This window comes from Ambystoma mexicanum, chromosome 10 (assembly GCF_040938575.1).
Source record: "Ambystoma mexicanum isolate Mex_15411 chromosome 10, UKY_AmexF1_1, whole genome shotgun sequence".
In the NCBI taxonomy this organism is placed as follows: domain Eukaryota; kingdom Metazoa; phylum Chordata; class Amphibia; order Caudata; family Ambystomatidae; genus Ambystoma; species Ambystoma mexicanum.
The window spans coordinates 459,110,389-459,132,314 of NC_090932.1; positions in this window are offsets into that span (position 1 = coordinate 459,110,389).

Consider the following 21,926-nt stretch of genomic DNA (forward strand, 5'->3'; position numbering starts at 1 on the left):
CAACCTCAGCACAAGAGTCATCAAGGAACAAGCGAAAACCTGGCACTGCTCCAGGACTGCATCTGACCTGATGCTCCTCAAGGAACTCTGAGCAACACACCGACAACTAATCAACACAGCCAAGACCTCCTACTATCAGAATACCATAGTAGAAGCCACCAACAAAAGCAGAGCCCTCTTCAAAGCGCTCAAGCAGTGCATCAACCCGCTACCAAACCCTGCCATACCACACTCCATAGAAAAATGCACCGCCATAAACACCTTCTTCATCAACAAAATGAGTAATATTTACCTTCACATAGATGCCAGCTCTGCATCCACAGGCCCAACTCACGTCCTTCTTCGCAATATATCCACATCCTGGACAACATTCAAGGCACTCTCAACAGAGGACTTGGTAGAAATACTGGTTGCCCGCAAAGCCACATCGTATACAGATGACATCCTCCCAGCAACTATCCTCAAGCCTCTGCCCACAGACGCTCTCCTTCCATTCTTGGAGATCATCAACAGCTCCCTAACTCAAGGCACCTTCCAATTGACCCTAAAACAGGACAAATACTCCCTCTACTAAAGAAATCCACTCTGGATCCTGAAAACCTAGGTAGCTATCCCCCCATAACCCATCTTCCCTTTCTAGGTAAGATCATCAGGAAAGCGGTAGCCGCACAACTGCAGCAACACATCGACATCAACAATCTCCAAACCTACCAGTCTGGATTCAGACCCAGATGCAGCACGGAGACAGCAACCATACAGGTGGTCGACGATGCCCTTAACATCCTTGACAACGGCCACCCCTGCTTCCTGATTCTACTCAACCTCTCGGCTGTTTTCGGCGCAGTAGACCACTAGGTGCTTATGGACACCCTACATCAGCACATGGGGATTAACAACCTTGTCCTATGCTGGTTCAAGTCCTACCTCCCCAACTGCAAGCAGTTTGTTCAGATGGACTGTAGATCGCCAATGCCACCCGTCATCACCGCTGGAGTCCCCCAGGGTTCCATTCTATCCCCAGTGATCTTCTATCTATACATAGAGCTGCTGGGAGTGCTCCTAGTCACACACAACATCCACATCCACCAATACGTTGATGGCACACAGCTATACCTCAAGATCTACTCCATCAATGACATCCATAGGCTCAAAACCTGCCTCTCGCAGATCCATTCTTGGATGTCCAGTGCATACTTGAAGCTCAACCCCCCCAAAAAACGAATTCCTACTCCTCACCAACAACACCAAACAATCAGACATACAGACCTGGCTATCCACCATCGACAAACAACTGTTCCTCGGGTTCCACATCAACAAACACCTCTCCTTAGACACACATAGCTAGGAAAACTCAGACAGCTTGTTATCAGCACTCCCTGTTGCAAAATTTAAGCCCTTCCTCTCTTCGAATAGCTTTAGATCCAACGTTCAAGCACCAGTCCTATCCCAATTGGATGGGGGAAATGCATTCCTTGAAGGCTTCCCATCATCCTCCCTTGGGCCCTGAGAAGTATCCTACATGCGGCCGCACGCCTCATCAAGGGTCTATGCAGATATGATCACATCACCCCAGCCCTCATTGGCCATCACTGGCTCCCACTGCACGCACAAATCACCTTCAAGTCTTGCTGCATCATCTATTAAGGCAGTCGCCCTCAAGTCACCCATTTACCTCGCAGAGAAACTCTGCATCTCCGGCAAACAGTGCATCACCAGAAGCCAGGGCATGTGCATACTTGAAATCCACTGCTGCAAAAGGGAAAGGACCAGAAAACAAGCCTTCTCTGTCTATGCCCCAAGACAATGGAACCTCCTTCCCGTCGGTATCAGACTTGCCCTCTATGCCTACAATTCAGAAAAAAACTCAAGACCCACCTCTTCAATGAGTCTCTCCTCCTCAACACATAGGCCATCACGTTGCCCATCGCGCCACCTGTCTCGCTCAATGCCGCTGGGCCCTCTACTCCCCCACCTGTTGCAGATGTACTCCTCTTCTGTGCCCCTCTGTATCCTACCCCCCCGCTCGATATAGGTTCAGTTGTTACCACTGAAAAGCACTCCATTATGCATCTGTAATGTTATACACCAGCTCTCCATTAGGTATTTGTATTGGTGTATATCAGTCTGCATGTCTTCTCACTGCTCCCCGCTATCGTCTGTCACGTATGGGAGGCCGTGCCTTCTTGGGCGCGGCTGCTAAAGCCTGGAACAAGTTGCCTATTCCTCTCCGGGCAACTGAAGACCACCTTACCTTCCGTCGGTTGCTGAAAACCACTTTGTTTTAGGCCATCCCTTCTTTTTTATGGTGCTGTTGGCCTCTTTGGATTTTTAATCTCCTCAGTAACTAGCGCCAAGATGCCTTTGGGTGTACATGCGCTTTACCAAGTGTACATAACATAACATAACATATATCTCTGTAAAGCGCTGTGTTGCTTCTCAAAGCTAGGTCTGTGCTTAATAAATACCATAATAATAATAATAATAATGATAATAATAATAATTCAGAAAGCAGGGCTTTTCCCAATGAAAAAAACATTCATTGGCAATGCCAACTGTTGTAGCTTTTGTGTAGGCATGGGAAAGGTATTTGACAGGCTCTTCCATAATGGCATTAACTGGACATCGACGTTAGCAGCTGAAAAATGGTGCAAGTACCTGGGCATATCATAGCAGTGCCTGACAAATGCCTAATATATATACACAAACAAAAACGGTTGACTTTTCCAATGCTTGTTTTTAACAGGGCCTCAGTGAAGGGCACACATAGTGCTTCTAAATCGAGTGGCTCAAGGTAGACAAGACATTTGTATTACACCACTAGCAAGTATACAGCTCCAATTAAGTCATTGGGTCTCATTACCAGTCCGGCGGTAACCCTGCTGGTGCTACTGGCGGGTTGCCCCTGGACTTGTAAAATTTTACCAGTGCCTGACTACCCAGTGACACCAAGAGATTACAAGTCTGGTGGCCCGGGAAGTCAGGCGCCAGTATAAAGTAAGTCCCCATTCCCATAGAGTCCCGTTGGACTCTATGGGAGTGGGGACTCGTAAGCGCCATTGCTAATGGTGCCGGTGTTTCCGTGAAGAGTCTTCCTACCATGGCCGCTGCACTGGGCAGGGTCAGACCTGTCTGGCGCAGCGGCCCCGGCAGGCAAACTCGTAATTTGACAGTCTGGAAACAAGGGTGCTTGTGAGCTTAGCGGCACCCTTGTTTCCAGACTGGCAAACTTGTAATGAGGCCCATTGACTCTCAGAAGACTGCTTTGAAAAAACATTGGCAGGCACTTCAAGTGGAAAGGTTGATGTTACGGTTTGATGAAGCTAGCTCAAAGAGATCCCAGGAGGATATATTTTGGGTGGGGAGGAAGTGGGTGGGAATGGCCACAGGGATTAGCATGGACATGGGCAGTCAATGAGTGGGTAAATAACCAAACAACAGCTACAAGCATTGTGTCCTTCCTCACATGCCATTTCTACCTAGCTGTACTCTAAAGCAATCGTTTTGGCTAATGGTATCATTTATTGAATGATTACAGAATGCCACTGCTACATTATTTGCCATTACATTCATCCAGGGACTTTTGTCTGCTGCAAGTAGGTAGGCTTTCCAGCAATGGCAAGTCAAAAAGTGCATGGGATTCAAATATGGATCATTGCATTGTGGCAAACAATACAATTTTTGTTTAATTTTATTTTTTTATTGAGACTTATGGTTTGTTACAAACCTTTGTTACAGTTCACCAGAAATTAGCATTTATAAAGAACATGACATGGTTATGCATCCATATTCAATTTTATGTGGGAGTCCTTTCTAGATCACTGAAGGCCTTGTCATGAAATTGTATAAGACAAAAGATGATCGAAAAATTATTTGCCTGCAAAAGGAAGGCCCCAAATACTTCGGCATCAGACTTGTAAAGCGTAGTAATCCATTAAAAAAATAAAAATGTTTGTGAGTCAGTCAGCGCCGTGCAGAATAAGGTTACATGTTTCCGGTTTCTGATTCTTCTGCTTTGTTACAAAAGCGACATCCAAGAGTGGATGACTGTTTGTAGATGTTGACCAATTGATTAGTTGGTAGCCGGTTCAGTCTGAAACGCCAAAAAATAATTCCTGTACCAAGGATTCAGAAATGTAATGAAATATTTGGGCAACTGATTTCTGGGTTTGTTGGTGCCTTTTACCGCAGAAGGGAGTTTAAACACGTCCTTCTCTTCTTGGGTTTTAATCCAATCGTCTGTCCACAGTTTCTGCTTGACTTTTACTTGGTTACGAACTAGTTCATCGCAGTCGGGAGTATGATATGATATGATATGGCATTTGTAACGCACCTATACACAAGTGTTTCAAGGCACGACGAGGCGAGGGTGGGGGGAACAAGGGGAGACAGACAACGATCCTACTAGGCCAGGTGTCATTCAGATCGCGCAAGTGCAAGGATAGAGGGGAAGGGAAAAGTGCAAGGGGAAAGTGCAGTACAGGGTTAGTAGAATACAAGATAAATAATAAGGGCCAGCTAGTGGCAAGTGCAAGGTAAGTGCCGGGAGGAGGGACTGTAGGGATACAGAGACAGTCCTGCAGTGCAGGGGTTGCCAGGGAGGCAGTGCAGGGAAGAGTGTCTGAGTCAAGGACCGAGATCGGTGAGTGGCCCAGTTGCAGATTCAGTGCAGGTTCAGTGATTTTAGCAGGGGAGAGGGGGAGAGAAAGCAGAGGCAAAGAGGAAGGTTTTGAGGTGCTTTCGGAACCGGAGATGGTTCTCCTCGAGTTTCAGGGAGGCAGGAAGGCTGTTCCAGAGGGAGGCCCCTGCTGCGGAGAGAGATCTACCCCCAACTCGTTGCTTGGAGAAGCGTCTGACCCTGAGGGAGTTGGAGGCGGATGAGCGAAGAGCTCGGGAAGGAAGATATTTAGGAAGAGAGAGTTGAAGGTATTTTGGCCCAAGGCCCCAGAAGGCCTTGTGGACAACGCAGAGGGTTTTGAACTTAATCCTCGGAGCCACTGGGAGCCAGTGTAGTGATTTCAGTCCTGGAGAGATACGGTCCCTGGGCTTGAGGCCAAGGACAAGTCTTGCAGTTCTGGATGAGTTGCAAAGGGCGGAGAGTAGAGGCAGGCAGATTTAGATAGAGGCTGTTACAGTAGTCCAGCTTCGAGAGAACCAGAGCTCTAGAGACAGTGAGCTTCTGGGGGAAGGAGAGGAAAGGAAGGCTACCTCTGAGGAGGTGTAGCTGGTAGTGTGACTTCTTAGAGATGTCAGATTTGTGAGGAGAGAAAGAGAGTGTGGATTCGAAGATGACCCCAAGGTTTTTTGCCTTGCAGGTAGGAGCAGGAAGAGGGCCAAGAGAGGCCGGCCAGAGAGCTGCAGGGAAGGAGGGAGTGGGTGTGCCAATGAGTAGAATCTCAGTCATACTGGCATTAAGGCAGAGGTCGTTGGCGGCACACCATTCATGGATAGCAGAAAGACAGTCAGAGATGAGGGAAGGGGAAGAGGAGGCCGAGGGTAGCCTGAAAATGAGCTGGGTATCATCCTCATAGCACTGAAAGTTGAGACAGAGAGCAGCGATGCAGTGGGCAAGAAGTGCCAGATACTGGTTGAACAGCGAGGGGGAGAGATTAGATCCCTGGGGGACACCACAGGTAGAGAAAAAAATGTCAGAGAGGAAGGACCCCAGTTGGACCTGGGAGGGTCGATTGGAGAGGAAAGAGGTCAGCCACTCCAGAGCCTGACCAGTGATACCCAGGTTATCACAGAGACGGTTGAGCAGATTGGTGTGGTTGACAGTATCAAAGGCAGAAGAGAGATCAAGCAAAATGAGAACACATGGAGTGTTAGAGTCAAGGTTCGAGAGCAGGTCCTCACGGATGTTCAGGAGAGCAGTTTCCGTGCTTCTGGCAGCTCTGAAGCCAGACCGATGGTCATGAAGACTACCAACAGATTCAGCATGGAGATTAAGCTGGGAGATGGCCAGTTTCTCCAGGAGCTTGCCCAGGAGTATAGTCGTGTAAGTAGAGCGTGGCAGTTTTTGAGCCAACCATTCAAAAGAGCCTCTGTGCCATTTGTCAGGGCTACATTTAGTATGCGATAGGGCTTAGCCAAGGGTGAAGAAATTCACTTACGGCAAAGAGACAAGGATTTCCATTGTGACCTCGTGAGAATCAAGATTATTCCTAGTTTGTATCGAATGACCACAGTTGGTATTATATTTGGAAGTCTGAGGAGTTTCCTCTAAACTGTGCCTTTGAGAGTTGACCAAAGTTCCCAGAGAGTAGATATACAACCTTCTGTCCCATTTAGAAGAGCCAGGGAAACGTTTGCTGTGTAAAATGTGAGGATGGGTAGTAAAGAGAATTTACCAAATCTTTTATGTATGATTCGCCCTTGCATTAGAAGAGACCTCAGTTTTACTTTCAAACTTATCTGCCAGTCCTGATCTACTCTGCTATTGTTAATGAGGACTCCTAGATAACAAACCTTGCTGATTATATTGAGAGGTTGGCTGGCAAGGTTGACGTCGGCAGTTACGTGAACTCAGGATCATAATATTAGTTTTTGTGGGGTTCATTTCCAAACTGTTTTCAGACAGATATTCCTGTAGATGATTCAGGGCTTGTTGCAGACCAATAGGTGTATTGCCGATCAAGACGAGATCAGTGGTGTGCACCAATTTTCGGTGGGAAAGAACGAGTCTTGTTCATTTGATCCTTCATATCGGACAGGAAGAGATTAAATAATTTTGCTGCGAGCTGCAACCTTGCTGTAGTCCATTATTGGTGTTGATTTATGTGGCCAAGAGACTTTGGGTATTGAGGCATATTCGGCTGTAGTGTTATCATACAGAGCTCGAATGGCGGCCAATAGATCAGGAGGACAGTTCCATGCCTCCGTCTTAGCCCACAGCTGTTGACAGTTCACACGGTCAAATGCCTTTTTTATGTTGATGAAGACCAAATAGATATTTCTGTTGTTATGGTGTGCCTTTAATTTGAGTACATTTAGTACATTTAGTACATTGAATGTTTTGATATTAGGCAGTGGGCCACTGAAAATAAAGATGTAGTCAAGTACACTAGAGGAAGTGTCATTGCACCAAGTTGGTTATAACAGTGGTCTCCGTTTTGGTAGCCGTTCATCATATGCAGGTTTCGAGATGTCAGAGTTTCCATCAAGTCGACAGCTCGCTTAGCCTCTTTGGAGTTTGAGACACGAGAGTCTGTATTGATGCATGGCCAGTTGAAATCATATCCAACCATGATGAAATGGGGATTGAAGGTAGCAGTTCCTTCATCAATCAAAGTTGTTAGCTCAGAGATAAATTTGTCATTGGATATTGCAGCAGGTTTCCAGTAAGCATTCAGAACCAGAAAGCGTTGAGGCTGATCATTTGTATGTAGGTTGACTGTTATTCCTGTAGCCTGCAGGAAATTATTTGGACAGTCAAAAGATTTGATCTTGTTGGTGTTGGCATTTTTGATCAGTGTTAACAATCCACCTGCAGTGCAGCCCAATAATCCTTCATAAGCCAGATTCATTAGCAACGTGCATCCGTCAAACATCTGTTTGGATAGGAGCCAAGTTTCTTGTAATCAGACAATTTGAAAGGCTCCTGAGAAGAGATTATAATCGTTGAGAAGGTGTGAAAAGCCTCTTGTTTTCCTATATGCTGCTTTCCACAAAGTTTGTCATGGTTAATGCATGTTTTGCAATTCAGGTCGTTTCTCTTTGGTTGATTGCGAGAAAGCCAGTTTCAGCTTGTGAGATACTGGCGTGAAGAAATAAACTCTTCTTAAAGATGTGTCTTTGGCAGCCGTGATGACAAGTTGGTTATTGTGCTCCTCGAATATAAAGGGCTCAGTCAGTTTATTGGATAGAGGGTATGTAGGCTTATCTACAGCGCTATCAATGAATTTTGAGGAAAAGGACATTTGATTAAAATCAACCTTGTCAGGAAAAACCTGATGTGTACTTGCCTCGGGAGACGCCTTAGTTGAAGCTCTCTTTATTTGGAATGGTATTTCTCTGCAGTCGAAGCCCATCGAGAATAACAAGTGAGCCATTTCTATTAGAGAAGACTTGATCAGGTTTGTTTTCAGGTGTAAGATCGCATTATCCATGATGTTTTCTTTTGGAAACTCAACGATCCCGATATCCTCTAATCGCAGAAAACGTAGAAGCGGAAGGTTATGAAACTATTTTAAAACATTGGCACGATTTAAGATTAATTTGTCGCATGCATGGAGCAGACGTTCAAGCATAACCAACGGGTCTTCAGGCAAGGATTTAATTTTGGGTGCCTCAGGTTGCAGTTTGTGAGGGCTAAATCTGAGGCTGGTGCAGCCCCAATCTGAAGACTGCACCAATCAGCGTTGGTGGTCTTTTGTTTCAAGCACTGACAGACGCTGAGAGTCACTGATTTTGTGCTGCTTCTCTGCCAGGGTCAAAAACAGCAAAGAAGTAGCATTAGGATCATTTTGGCCTTTGTGTAGGGCAGATTTTATATCTTAAAACTTAATTTTCCCATTTTCAAATAGCGGTTTCTCATATTGGAAACCAGCAGCCAAGGGTTGGTCCGTTTGCAAAGGTTAGGTTGTACATTGCCATCATCAATTGTGCAGGGATCATCGTCAATTGTGTAGGTTGAGAAATTCAGACACTCTTCGTCGTCACTGATAAGGGAGGAGTCCTTCGTCAGTGCGATCTTTTTCCGAGAAATTCGAGTTAAAACTAAGACAAAACTTAGTAACCACCAGCTTTAAAAGGGAAGGCAGAGCTTTAGCATCGTATTCCGGGAATTCACACAAATTGAGAATAAAGTGTAGAGCTTAGTTAGAGTTTTTATTTTTTGGCATAGGTTGATTTTTGTTTTCTTTCCTGGAGTCTTCTCTTTTGGAGGCTGTTGGGTCAGCTTCCGATTTTTCCTTTTAGGTCCAACAAAAAAAGGGTGATTGCCCATTTTTTCGAATTAAGAGAGTGGAGAGTTGTTTTAATTTGATGTGAACTCTATAGTTGTTGTCGGGTCGCATGGCTTTGTCTTTTGTGATTGCGCATTGATAGGTAGAAGCAATACAGTGGGTTCCGCTATAGTGTTTGACAAGGTAGTCAAACGGACTTGTGAAGTCTTGCTAAATGTCTGGTCTTCGTTTACTGCTCTTTGAAGTAAAACCGCTGACTGAGCAGGTACAGGTTCCACAGACATATGCTGGACAGGTTGTAAAGAACTTGCGTTGCTGTCATCGTTGTTTTTTTAGCGTTCTGTAAGAAGTCTAACACAGAGTTTAGCAGGCATTTTTTGTCTGTCCTTTCTACCTTACGGGTGACTTCCAACTGTCGCCGGAGAGAATCAGCACATTCCATTTGTTGTTCAACCCGGGTTTGCAGAGATGTAATAAAGGATTCTATGTACACCATCTTTGAGTTAATCAAAGCAAGCAGGGTAGCCTGATCTTTGATGTTTTCCTTCAGCCCTTCTAGAGTTTTAATAACGGTGCTGACGAGATGGAGAGGGCAGACATCAAGTTGCAGTGAATTGCAAAGGCAGTCGAATTCGTGTTGGGCAAGTGGTTGCTAGGCAGGGATGCATAGTGGTTGACTTTATCTGTCACAAAAGTTCCCAAGCAGTGTTCTTGTGTTCCAGCCATAGGGGATAGGGGAGTAGGCCCAGAAGAGAGAGAGATCAATCTAAGGTATTTTGCTGACGGTGCCAGGACGAATGCCGTTGTAGAGGTAGAGTTGCACGTCTGAACATTTGGGACTATGGTAAGAGTGCCTGGGAGGTTTTGGGCGAGGATCTCAGAGACATTGAGAGAGGCCGGTAGCTGAATGGGAGGGGCCGCCTTGGAGCAGCAGCAGACCGTTAAGTATCAGACGGTGAAGATAGCAATGGATCAGGAAGAGTAATCATAGCAGTTTGAAGGTCCGAAATGTGTGAGGGGTGCATTGACTTAGCCATCTCGCTGAGTTATTTTTTGTGTGTGTCATTGCGGCCTCTCTGGGAATCATGGAAAGGACAAGGTCGGTTATATCTGACCGCGGAAGAACACCCTTGCAACGGCTGGCAACTGCGATTCAAGGGAAGGGGGTCCTCATAGGAGTAGCAGAGTGTATCACTCAGGGCTCCACAGCAGCAAATGCATGTGGTACAATTTTCCGCAGTGAGGCAGCACTGTTTGACAGCTTGTTGCTCGTTGCGACCGGATCCAATCGAACAACGGGCAAGTTCACTGAAACAAATGTGAGATCGGTGGCCCATAGGACTGTTTCCATCTCCAGGATTTCAGCGTCAGTTAGAACTAATTGTTGGCGATCACTTGCCTGGCTCGTTGCAGGGAAAGGAGTCTGAAGAATGGTTTTCGAAGAAACAACTCACAGGAGCATTGAGCCCTGCATGTGGGTGGTGATTTGTTCTTTTTTAAAGCATTGGGCAGCCCTGTGCATTCAATTTCTCCGCTAGCATCATGCAGCCCACTAATATGGGTGTTAGGGTTCACCAAGAGCTTTTTTATTGGCTTTTGCATGGGGTGATGAAATCGAGTCAACTTTGGGCAATTTTGGAGAAGAGTCTAAGGAGGGGCTCACCTGGATATTAAGCTGCTGTCTCCATCTCGTCATCGGAAGAAGCGTTGTATCCATCACTAATAATCTGGCGCCCACGCTGCCACAAAGCCAACACAAACAACACTCTGACGCACTCCGCGAGTGTTTGGAGGTTATATGCAGGTAAGGTGGAGTCGGGTTCCAACAGCAGAAATGGTAGAAAGATTTGTGCAGTCTAGGAACAGTTTGTGGTAACAAAGTAGCAGGGAGCTAACACAAACAACACTCTGACACGCTCTGCATCACTCCGTGAGTGCTTGTACGTTATTTGCAGGTCATGAGGAGTCAGGTCCCAACACCAGAAATGGTAGAAATACTCACGCAGTCTAGGAACAGTTTTTGGTAACAAAATAGCAGTGAGCCAACACAAACAGCACTCCGACGCACTCCGCGTCTTTCTACGAGTGTTTGGAGGTTATATGCAGGTAAGGAGTAGTCAGGTCCCAACAGCAGAAATGGCAGAAAGATCGCGCAGTCTAGGAACAGTTTGTGGTAACAAAATAGCAGTGAGACAACACAAACAGCACTCCGATGCAATACAAATTATTACGGTCTTCCATGCATGATAATACATATTCTAACAGATTTAGGGATTGGAAAATCTGGCTATTGTTGAAGATTGGAGATGTAAGGAAGGCATGCTATCAAACAGTGAAGACGGACACAAGTGGTCACAGTTCAAGGGTGTTTATTGAACTTCAATGGGTTGGTAAAATACCTATCTAAACCTAAATTTAAGGATGGGAGCAAGCTACGACCATCAAATAATAATAATGCAGCCCTAGTGAAGTCTGCCAAAATAAAAAGGCCTATACTAATAAACCTATTGCCGATCCTTACTTCTAAATACACAATAGTGTGAGACAACAATGTACGCAACAGAAAAAGGTTCAAGAAATGATATGTCAGGATAGTTGAGCAGTTAGCTTCCTTTCCCCACGTTTTCAGCATGGGGCAATGCGGCACGTGCAGGCTTCACACACACTCTAGCTTCTTTGCCACGAGGCAACAGTTCAACACAAAGACATCAGGGCCTTCCGCCAAAGTCTCTATCGCAATGACAGTCTTTTAATTCAGAGGGCCTGATGCAGCAAACAAAACACAAAAGTTCCTTTCTTTTGTCAAAGTTTCACTTTCATATGTTCAAAACTGGTCTCCCCCCTTCGGACTCAGACCACGGGTCCCCCTCGTCCGGGATCAGACCCCTTTTCTACCATGTTCAGAACTTGGTCTCCCTCCTTCGGGCTTGGACCATGGATCCCACTCTTCGGGCTCAGTTCCCACCTTGATACCAGAAACAAAGACTTTGAAATGTGAAATGGGTTTTACTTAAACCATCGCAGGACCACTTCGATTCACTTCACACAATATACACTTCACATCGATCTTCTGCTTTCGTTTACTTTCGGCAAGATACCAAACAGAGACCTTTGATTGAGCACATTCACAGTGCCGGACCACTCTGTCAATGGTATCGTACCTTTTCCTCTAATGTTCAAATATGCACCAGCAATTTAGCTTCACTCGCATCTTTCATCACACGCGTTTAGCAATGTTCCTTCCAGTGCTCACTTTACAATGTTGCCGCTTGCAACCTTGACTTCAACACAGACCGGTCTCCTCAACTCACCGGCTGCGTTGTTCTCTGTTGCTTTTTTGTTCTTGGAGTCAAGGGCAATAGCGCTGCATCTGCTGATCCTTCCTGCCTTAGTCAGTTACGCGGGAGGACCCTTGATATCTCCAACGCACACTGCAGGAATCTTTAGCCTTGTTTCCTGGTCTTATGTTTTCTGCCTTGAAGGTTTCTTGAAAGCAATGTCTTCCTGTCAGCGAGGTTAAACGGTGTTGCCCCTCTCACAAACCTCTCGTGCCTAGCCATCTTTCTCCCCTCGTTCAACTGCCAACTCGAAACTGCTGTACCTTTGTGTGTCCTGCCTTGATCAGAGCATGCTCTCGTGCTGTGCCTTTTATCCATGTGGGGAAGTGTAATGGAAGTCAGGTGTGAGTGATTGTCGATGATTGCCTGACTCCACTTGACCATAGTATTGGGACAGGTCATGTTCACGGCTTGGGTGTGAGTCTTTTTTCTCCCAGAGTGGGCTGTCTGTGAGAAAGTGTTCATGCAGGAAAAGACGAGTGGGGGGTTTGAGTTTCTTAATATCCCATTGGATAAGATGGGATACTGGTGTTACAGGGAAGAGATGGATACCGTGTCTCACCATCCAGTGTCCCACTCCCCAAGGACCCCTCACCCAGGTGATCCTCCCACACTGATCCACCCCCAGGAACTGGATCCAAAAGCGATGGCCGTGTCCTGGGACCTGGATGATAAGTTCCCAGGGACTAGAGGTTGAAACACCTTCTGGTTTCTCACAGAGACTTGATTAAAGTCCCAGGGAGTTACTGGGAGTGATTGGAACTCATGTTAGTGTTTTACATTTAGACTGCTTGCAGGGCTCTGTTTTCAGAAATGAGGGTTACTAGTAAGTAAAGGTAGAGCATGACTGTGTTATATTACGGTTTCTGTGGCAGGTCAGGACTTGATGGCATACCCCAACAACAAACTTCTGCTCAAGAAGATGGCTGAAGTGTCCTAACCCAGGACAGAGTCCTGGTCTGCAAAGGAGATACTAATCTGAAGTAAGGGAAGTGCATGGTTGATGTACCTTTTACATGGTTTGTAGCACTACATCCACTGTTTCTGCACCAAAAAGATGTAAGCATGTAAGCCTGTAAATGAGGTTATCCTTGCTGTGGTGAGCCTGGGCGCCCTCTCTCCAAGTGCAGGTGGGGCTCCCTTCATACCACTACCAGCAATGTATGGCATTGCCCTGAATCACTAAAGAGACACTCGAGAGAGAAATTATCAGGGGTTAGTCCTGCCTGAGCTACCGAAGGGACAGCAGAATCCGGCAGAGTGATGGGACTGATACTAGACTGATGACAGAGCATTGAAATAGAAGCAAAATCCCTGAATGGGTTTCCCCACGCCAGTCTAGGTTTTATCCAAACATCCATATTCACCTCTCCATGTTTAAGACTTTTCTGGCATTGTTCCCCCACAGGGATCAGACTGCGGCAGAGCCTGTAACTACTTTGCTTAAGGCCTGTCAGTAGAAATCCTTCAAGAGTCCAAACATACCAGAGCCTGCAACATGAGATAACCTCAGAGAGGTCTAGCAATGCAGCTGGAACTTTCCCCCAGCATTGAAACATTATCTTAACCTTAGGTAGGAAGAATTATTCAGGTTGGAACTCCCACGCCTTTATGTATGTGAAGGATGATAGTTGTTAACCCAAGTAAGAGAAACATTTCCAATCTCCCCAGACAACCTAGGTACTTTGTGGTCAATGTTTTTGGTGTTTGTGTGCAGTAATGTAGTGCTTTGATATGCATATAGAGATGTAAACCCGTATATCTGATCCATCATCCAGAGGGAAAGGAGCGCCTGCAGCTCATTGATATAAAGACGCTTCAGACATGCAGGATAATATCACTCTTCTTTATTATTTCAAGGCTAGTAAACTACAGCTCCCCAGCCGTCAAGTATTCCTCTTCTCTGCAAGCCACAACTAACAGATTTACTGGAACCCAGCGACCTCAGAGGTAATGTCTAACACTTCACATTACACTAAACTCTCCATCCTTTTCAATGGCTGCCTGCCCAAGATATAACACATTTACCTTCATTCCTCACTCATCACCCCTCACACGCCTACATCTTTTCACCTTCACAGCCCTTCCTAAGTTCCATACCTGACCACCCCTGATCCTCACATCTCCTCTCATCACTTTATCAACTTCTACTGGCCCACAAAACACAGGATCACCTTTCCTTCTCACAACCCCCTTCTTTATCCTTACCCAATCACCAACAGATATATCAGTAAATTGACACCTTTTTCTTTCTTTTGCATGCCTCAATAACTCTTGTTTCCTCTGGTCCACCCTCCTTCTCACATCCTCAATGTCAACATCAGACGTTCTTGCCCTTCCTAGCCATGGAGGCGGAGTTCTTGTATTCCCCTTTCTCCCCCTTATCATCTCAAATGGACTAACTCCCGACACTGCATGAGGCGACATCCTGAGGGCACACATCCAGTCCTTCACCACCTCCTTCCTACTTATGCCACTCACACCGGCCAACTCATCGCATACATAATGCACCTGTTAACCCTCTCAACAGCTCCATTACATTCCGATGGTAGGGAGCCGACTTCTTGTGTAGAAGTCCAATCTTTTTCAAGTACTCTCCTAATATCAGTCAGAATGCTCCCTGGGTATCCTCCCAAAAATTCAGTTACAACAGTCGCATTCACTTCCCTGACAATAATAAACTCAACCTATCTTGCCAATAAATCCAACACTACTACAATAGAATTCCAATGACTACCTCGAACATTCACAGAACCCAACATTTCCAGCTCATCGCGTACACCTTTTGACACCTTCCTGTTGATGAAAGGTTGAGCCTTTACGCCCTCACCTGCCTTCTCATGCTCTACACACTTTCCCAACCTTTCACTCTTGCTCTTTCAAACATGGGCCACCAATAATCTTCTATCAACAAAGCCTTGGTCCTTGTTACTTCTATATGGCCGGCATGGGCCATATCCACAAGTTTCTCCTTCAGTGTTGTAGGTACTACTACTTTACTCCACTGATAAAGCAACCCTTCTTCACCATGTATCTCCTCTCTCACCAATCTCATCTCCCTTTAATCTCCACTTTTTTAGCCATTCCGTTTTCACTCCCTGTACTGCACACAATATATCCCTGTCTTCCCACATTGCTGCTTCCAATTCTCCTCTACCAATGACACCATTGTGTGTCACATAAAACACCTGCCCTGACATTTCTTCTCTTACTCCTTTCCTATGACCTAAGCTAGATAAGTGACTTGCCAGAACTTTTTTCCATTCTGAAATGACTTCTATAGTAAACGCATGACTCTGCATCCTTGCCACCCAACTAGCAACCTGCCCTGACACTTTATCTAGCCCGTTTCAATTCCAACATTGCCTTTAAAGATTTATGAACTGTCCTCAAAATACAAACTGCCTCCATACAACATTTTGAAACTTCACTGCAGCTCAATGACATGCTAAAGTATCCTTCTCCAATACAGAGTAATGCTTTTCTGGCCATCGCAAGACCTTTCAGGCATGTGCAATCATTCTTTCTTCACCTACACTAACAATCTAAGTCAGCACCGCTCTGATGCCCATGTCACTTGCATCAACCATTATTACTGTCTTCCTAATCATGTCAAACTGCTACAAAACCTTTGCCAGATCGATATCCTTCTTTGGTGCTTGAAATTCCTTTTCAGAATTGTTACTCCATACAAAATCCTCCCCTTTCCTCAATAATGTCCTCAGTTCACATACTTTATCCACAAACGTGTTTACACATTTTTGATAAAACTATATAATTCCCAAAAATGACTGCTATTCCCATTTTGTTTGTGGAGCCTCTATCTTCGTAATACAATACAATCAACCATATTTTTCTTGGGTCTCACTCTCATGGTTGTCTCATATCATAAATATTCCACAGATTCCTTCCAAAACACCCTTTTTTCTTTCGTATTGACATCACTCTCCAAAATGCCCAAAACCCTTCCTAATATCCTTTTGTGTTCTTCCAAAGTCTACCCACAAATCAAAATATCATCCTGGAAAGAGTGAACACCCCTTACCTCATCAAATAATGTATGCATACCTTTCTGGAAAACCGAAGATGTGGGTACCAAACCAAACGGCATCCTGTGAAACTGGAATGTGCCTTCATGTGACACAAAAGAAGTTTATTTTCGATACTGTGGTTCTAACTCCACCTGATAGTAAGCTGAAGATAGGACCAATTTTAAAATAAATCCTCCCCTTTCCTATCATAGATAGCATCTTTGACATATTCAGCAAAGGGTGCTTCACAACTAAAACACATTTGTTAAGTTAAGATGAACACGGTGGCCAGATGCACTATACCTTCTAATTCTCATTTAATACGAAACAAACAGAGGCAATGTTCCAAAATTGAAGACAAGACTTTCTTTCTTTTAATTGATTGCTGCCAATTGGCAGCAATCAATTAAAAGAAAGAAAGTCGTGTCTTCAATTTTGGAACATTGCCTCTGTTTCGTATTTAATGGAATTATAGGGTTTAGCGCATCTGGTTACCATGTTCATCTTAAATTATACATCTATGATTTAGGGCTACTGTCAGATTGGCTGACCGGTGCAGGCTTGTTTTCCTATCCCTTGAATTGTATAAAAGATAAAAACATTTTCATTTTTAGGGTTGGTTCAACTTTTTATAATTTGGTAGTAGCTCGATGAAGTAGTAGCCCAATTTAAATATTACATTTGTTAAGTTGCCTGAGGTCAACACAAAGACGTAACTTGACACTCCGTTTCTTGACAACGACCAAAGGCGAGACCAACTCTACACTACTCACCTTTTCTATTATTCCCATATTACACCCATTTTTTCAATTCTTCCTTTCTTCGTTCCAGCAACACCAACGAAATAGGGCGTAACTTTGCTGCTGCAAGCACACTACCCTCCTTCAGGACGATTTGATGTCTCATCCCTTTAATTCTTCGCACTCCTTACACACATATACTCCCATAACTTTCCACATCCCTTATGATGCCGTTCTGGCCCACTTGAAGAACCTGATGATTTGTGTTCGAGTCTACACCAGTAATGCCACTCCCTTCTTAGTCACATACACCTTCCCCACTGCTTTCCTAACCTTAAAGTCCATATCAGCCACAAAGCACCCAACAACTCAATTTGATCAGTATTATATACCCCAGGTCTTATGTCCGGTGGCATTAAGGTGTCCACCCTTCCTTGCAATACCTCTTCAAATACATCCCTCGATATAAGAGATAACTTAGCATCCCAATTCGCCATTTTATTCACCCTTCTCCCATTCCCCCGAATTACAGCTTTAGGACTCTCACAGTAATCCTCACATGTCTGACCACCCACCATATTTACGGTAATCATGTCAACATTCTCTTCATCCTCCTCTTCTGAGTATTCATATCCTTTACCAGTTACATATAAAACATTTTTCCTAAAAGAACCCCCTTGAAAGTTTTTGCAACAGTTTGCGAAATGTACCCATCTCTTGCATTTGGAGCAATTTACTTTTCTTCCCGGACATTTTGGTGCAGCTGCTAAATGATTCTTGCTCCAAATCTGAAACATAGCCGCTCTTCTGCTCTACCTCCCTCCGATCCAGGGCAATCTCCCTTTGTCTCACCAGGTCCCTTTTGATGAAAACAACTCCGCTTATTCTTCTTTTTAGCCTTTACATTCAGACCCAATTTTAAGTATTTCTGGAACAACATCTTTGCTTTCAGATTTAGGTAACTTTGCCACACATGCAGTTGAGTGTTCAACTATTTTAGCAATACTGATGGCGTCCTCCAGATTGGGGTCGTCCTTCAAGCCACAGTTCTTCACAAATTCTATTGTTGCTACAGTGGATCATGAATTGATCATGAAAGTGTTAATCCTATGCATTTTCCACATTTACAAGACAAATCCAAATGAGGAAGCTCTGTAATGTATTCTTCCACACTCTGACCGTTCTCCTGATAAAGAATTCCAAAATGATATCACTCTAAAACTGTAGTAGTCCTAGGGTTGAAATGTGCATCCAATTTCAACATAGTGATTTCCATCTCATTCATCCCCTTAGTGTCCACATTATCTGGTAAGTCTGGTAATGTCTCAATAACTCATTGGCCCTCATATCTGAAACAATGCATCAGCAGGGATACCTTTCTGTCTATGGCCAAGCTACTCCCGCACATGGCTCTAACATAGTGCAGGAATCCCTTCTTCCATTGTGCCCACTTGATTCTCGTCGTGCTAGGTGATGTACTACACTTTTCATTTCACGGAGTCAATCATCACCTCATTCTTCACAGTAGGGTATTAATCATCACGTGTGATTCCCTGTACTCCCTTGTGTTGGTCCTCTTTGTTGGCCCACGTCTTACAAATCACTTTCTGCTTGTCCGTGAGTCCTTGTGCATCCTTGCGCTGTCTTCTTCGCACTTGACGGCAATAAGCATCTTCCTGTCACCAAGAAACCCTTCAGGCTGAAGTCCCTCCCTTCTCTTTGTCTTCAGTTCTGGAGCGTGTTCATCGTCTGCGATGACTCAGCTCATGTTGATAGTCAACGTTCAGTGTCTTTCTGCACAGACATTAGCGGAGCCCCTTTGTCCCCCAAATGACCTGAGACGCCAGGGCATTGACAAAACCACAGCCTGCCACTCCGCACAAACGATTCCTTCATGGAAGGGCGACTTTGCATGCCACATGGGCTGACATGCACTCCACCCCCGAACAGCTCCACTGAACAAAGGCAGCCTCCTCGTCGCCAATGATATAAAGATGCTTCAGATGTGCGGGATAATATACATCTTCTTTATTAGTTCGAAGCTGGTATATTGCAGCCCCCAGCTGTTTAGTATGCCTCTTCTCTCAGAGCCACAACTGACAGATTTTCTGGAACCCAACAACCTCACACTTAATGTCTAACACTCCACATTCCGACAAACTCGCCATCTATCTCAATGGTTGTCCACCCAAGATATTACACTCACCTCATACAGGGCCCCAGTTCGCCCCACTGGACACTAAAATGCTATATATCCAAACAAGCACTAGACCACAGTGTTACCACACTAGGCTGTAGAGCTGGAGTTTACGCAGATAGAAACAATAACATAATTCAGTGGCCGATATTTTACCTCCTGTGCTCAGAAAGAGTCGGTGCCATTAACTGTAATTACAAGAAAGGATTACATGGGATTATCGATATGAGAACAGTAGTTATGTATCCCTTTACTATCAGCTTTCAGTTTCAGTTTAATTACCCTTCAAAATTTAGTGGGATTACTTCTTTACTATGACGTCAGAGATTGTACTGCTGATGTTGGATAATCCTTTGGGCAGGACGACTTCAGTCAACTGAGTTCCCAAATTATCAAATGTTCAGTCAGGCCTTCAAAACAACATCCTTGATGGTGTTCCCTGTGCTGATATAAACCTTTTACTCATGAAGTGTGGTATATGAATACTGCTCGGTTCCCACCTGTTGGTTCTGGAGTAAAGCAATTTGCGATATAGAAATTGTTTTAGATGGCCTGACCATCTTAACGAACAGAAGCACTGACTGAATCTGTTCCAAATCTCTGCCTGTCTCTGTTCCCACCCAGTTTCTGGCTGTTTTTCAGGTCATCCCCATATCTAATATCTTCTCTGTCAACAGAATTAGATTACAAGCTATTTGGATCTCTAGATTCTAATCGCTTTCTCCAGATTACGGTGGCTGCCTAACACTTGCCCCCCCTCCCACCGCTAGGCTGATATGTTCCTTACCTTGGTTCCCCTCTCCTGCTGTCTGCCATACCCTGTATCCATGATATGATATGATATGATCGTTTATTTATATAGCGCATATACACAATGTGTTTCAAAGCGCTTCAAGGCAAGGGAGGGAACAAGGGAAAATACAACCACATTCTTACAAGCCATGAACAGTAAGGATGTGAAATTAACTATCATACTCGGCCTGACGGCATTTGAGATAGTGCAAGAGCTAAGACATAGATAAGGAAGGGAGGGGGAGAGTGGGAAGGAAATGGAAACAGACAGGCGACTACCGTACTAGGCCTGACGACATTTCTGGTAGAGCCGGAGAAAAACAAAAGGTGAGGGAGAGGGGTGCAGAAAGGGAGGGGAGGAACAAAACAAGCGACTATCATACTAGGCCTGATGACTTTTCAGATAGTGCTGGAGGGGTAATGGGAGGGTGGAGGAAACAGACGTGGTTGCTATCATATTAGGTCCAGGGACAATTCTGATAGAGTAAGTGCATAGAAGAAAGTAAGGGGAGGAGATAGGAAAAGGCAGAAGGGAAAGGAGGAGAGAAAAGAGAGTAAGCAGTAAAAAGAGTGGAGAAGCAAGAGTGGAGAGCGAATACAATTGCAGAAGTCAGTAGTAACACATAATGTTGCAAGCCAGGATAAGATGAAGATGGGAACAGCATGATTCAGGGCCACCATGAGTACAAGATGCAAAGGAAATCCAGCATGAGAGTTGAGAAAGAATGACGGACCGTGAATGAATGAAGTCCATAAAAGTCAAATCCAGCATTGGCCACAAGACAGTGATGGTGAAGGAAGGCACCGGGTGGGCGTGGCTTGCTAAGTGGTGAAAAAGAGCAGGAAGCAGGAAGGCACTAGTCGGGCGGAGCTTGCTAAGTGGTGAAAAAGAGCGGCAGGCAGGAAGGCACCAGGTGGGCGGTGCTTAGGCCAGGTGACCTAGATCCAATTTCACCTGCTCCCCATCTGATTGTTAAGCAGATAGTTTTCCATGGTCTGGTATGCTTGCCCCATATGATGGAGAGAAACATGTCCACTACAATCAGTAAAAACTAGAAGCAATCCATAAAAAGTGTTAAAATCTGAGGAGGTGTGTAGCCAGAGGTTCCAGCTTTCAGCGAGAGACGTACCTCAAGGTTCCTGGTTCGGCTTGGGTTTGAAGAGGTATGATCTCTCTTTTTCCAACACCACCCTGTCATTGCTGGTGTGCAGCTGCCTGATGGGTGCCCTAATCACTGCAAAATCCTACAGGGAAAAAAACTCTTTCGTCTATTTGACTGAACCATTACGTTGAAGACGTCATGCTCTCACTTGATTTCAGGATAGTGCTCTTGGCTAAAATAATCCTTCATGAAGGTGATATAGAAGCAGGCCAGCCTGTAGTTGACAAGTAGCTTAGAAGCCCAGACAGACACGTGCAACAGGCAGCATTAAGTGTTTGTGGAAATATGATCATGCAACAGTTGGCAGATAATACAAGCAGGTATGGCTGAAAAAGAACTAGGTGGCTTATAAGAGAACTCAGGGATTGTAAAGTATCATTGTCTTCTTTAAGTTTACATGGATCAAAGAAGACAATGATACATTCCAAGCCAGGAAGAATCTATTTAAAGAGGAGCCCATCTTTTGGCAACCCCACACCACAAAACTATTCATCGTTGAAACGGATGCCTCAGCTAGAGCAAATGGTGCTGTCCTTAAACAAGAACACAAAGATTGTGTATCAGCCGATCAAAGGGCTCAATAGAAGTCCTTTAATCTCAGGCCTGGTGGTGGAGCAGACTGACTCGCTCCAGATTAATCTAGCGCCTCATACAGAAAAACACTTATCTGATCTGATCAAGACAGCTCATTTTCTGATTATCCAGGGCTTACCCGAGCTTAGTAGACCATCCTTGTGTAAACTTGTCTGCTTGTAGCTTGTT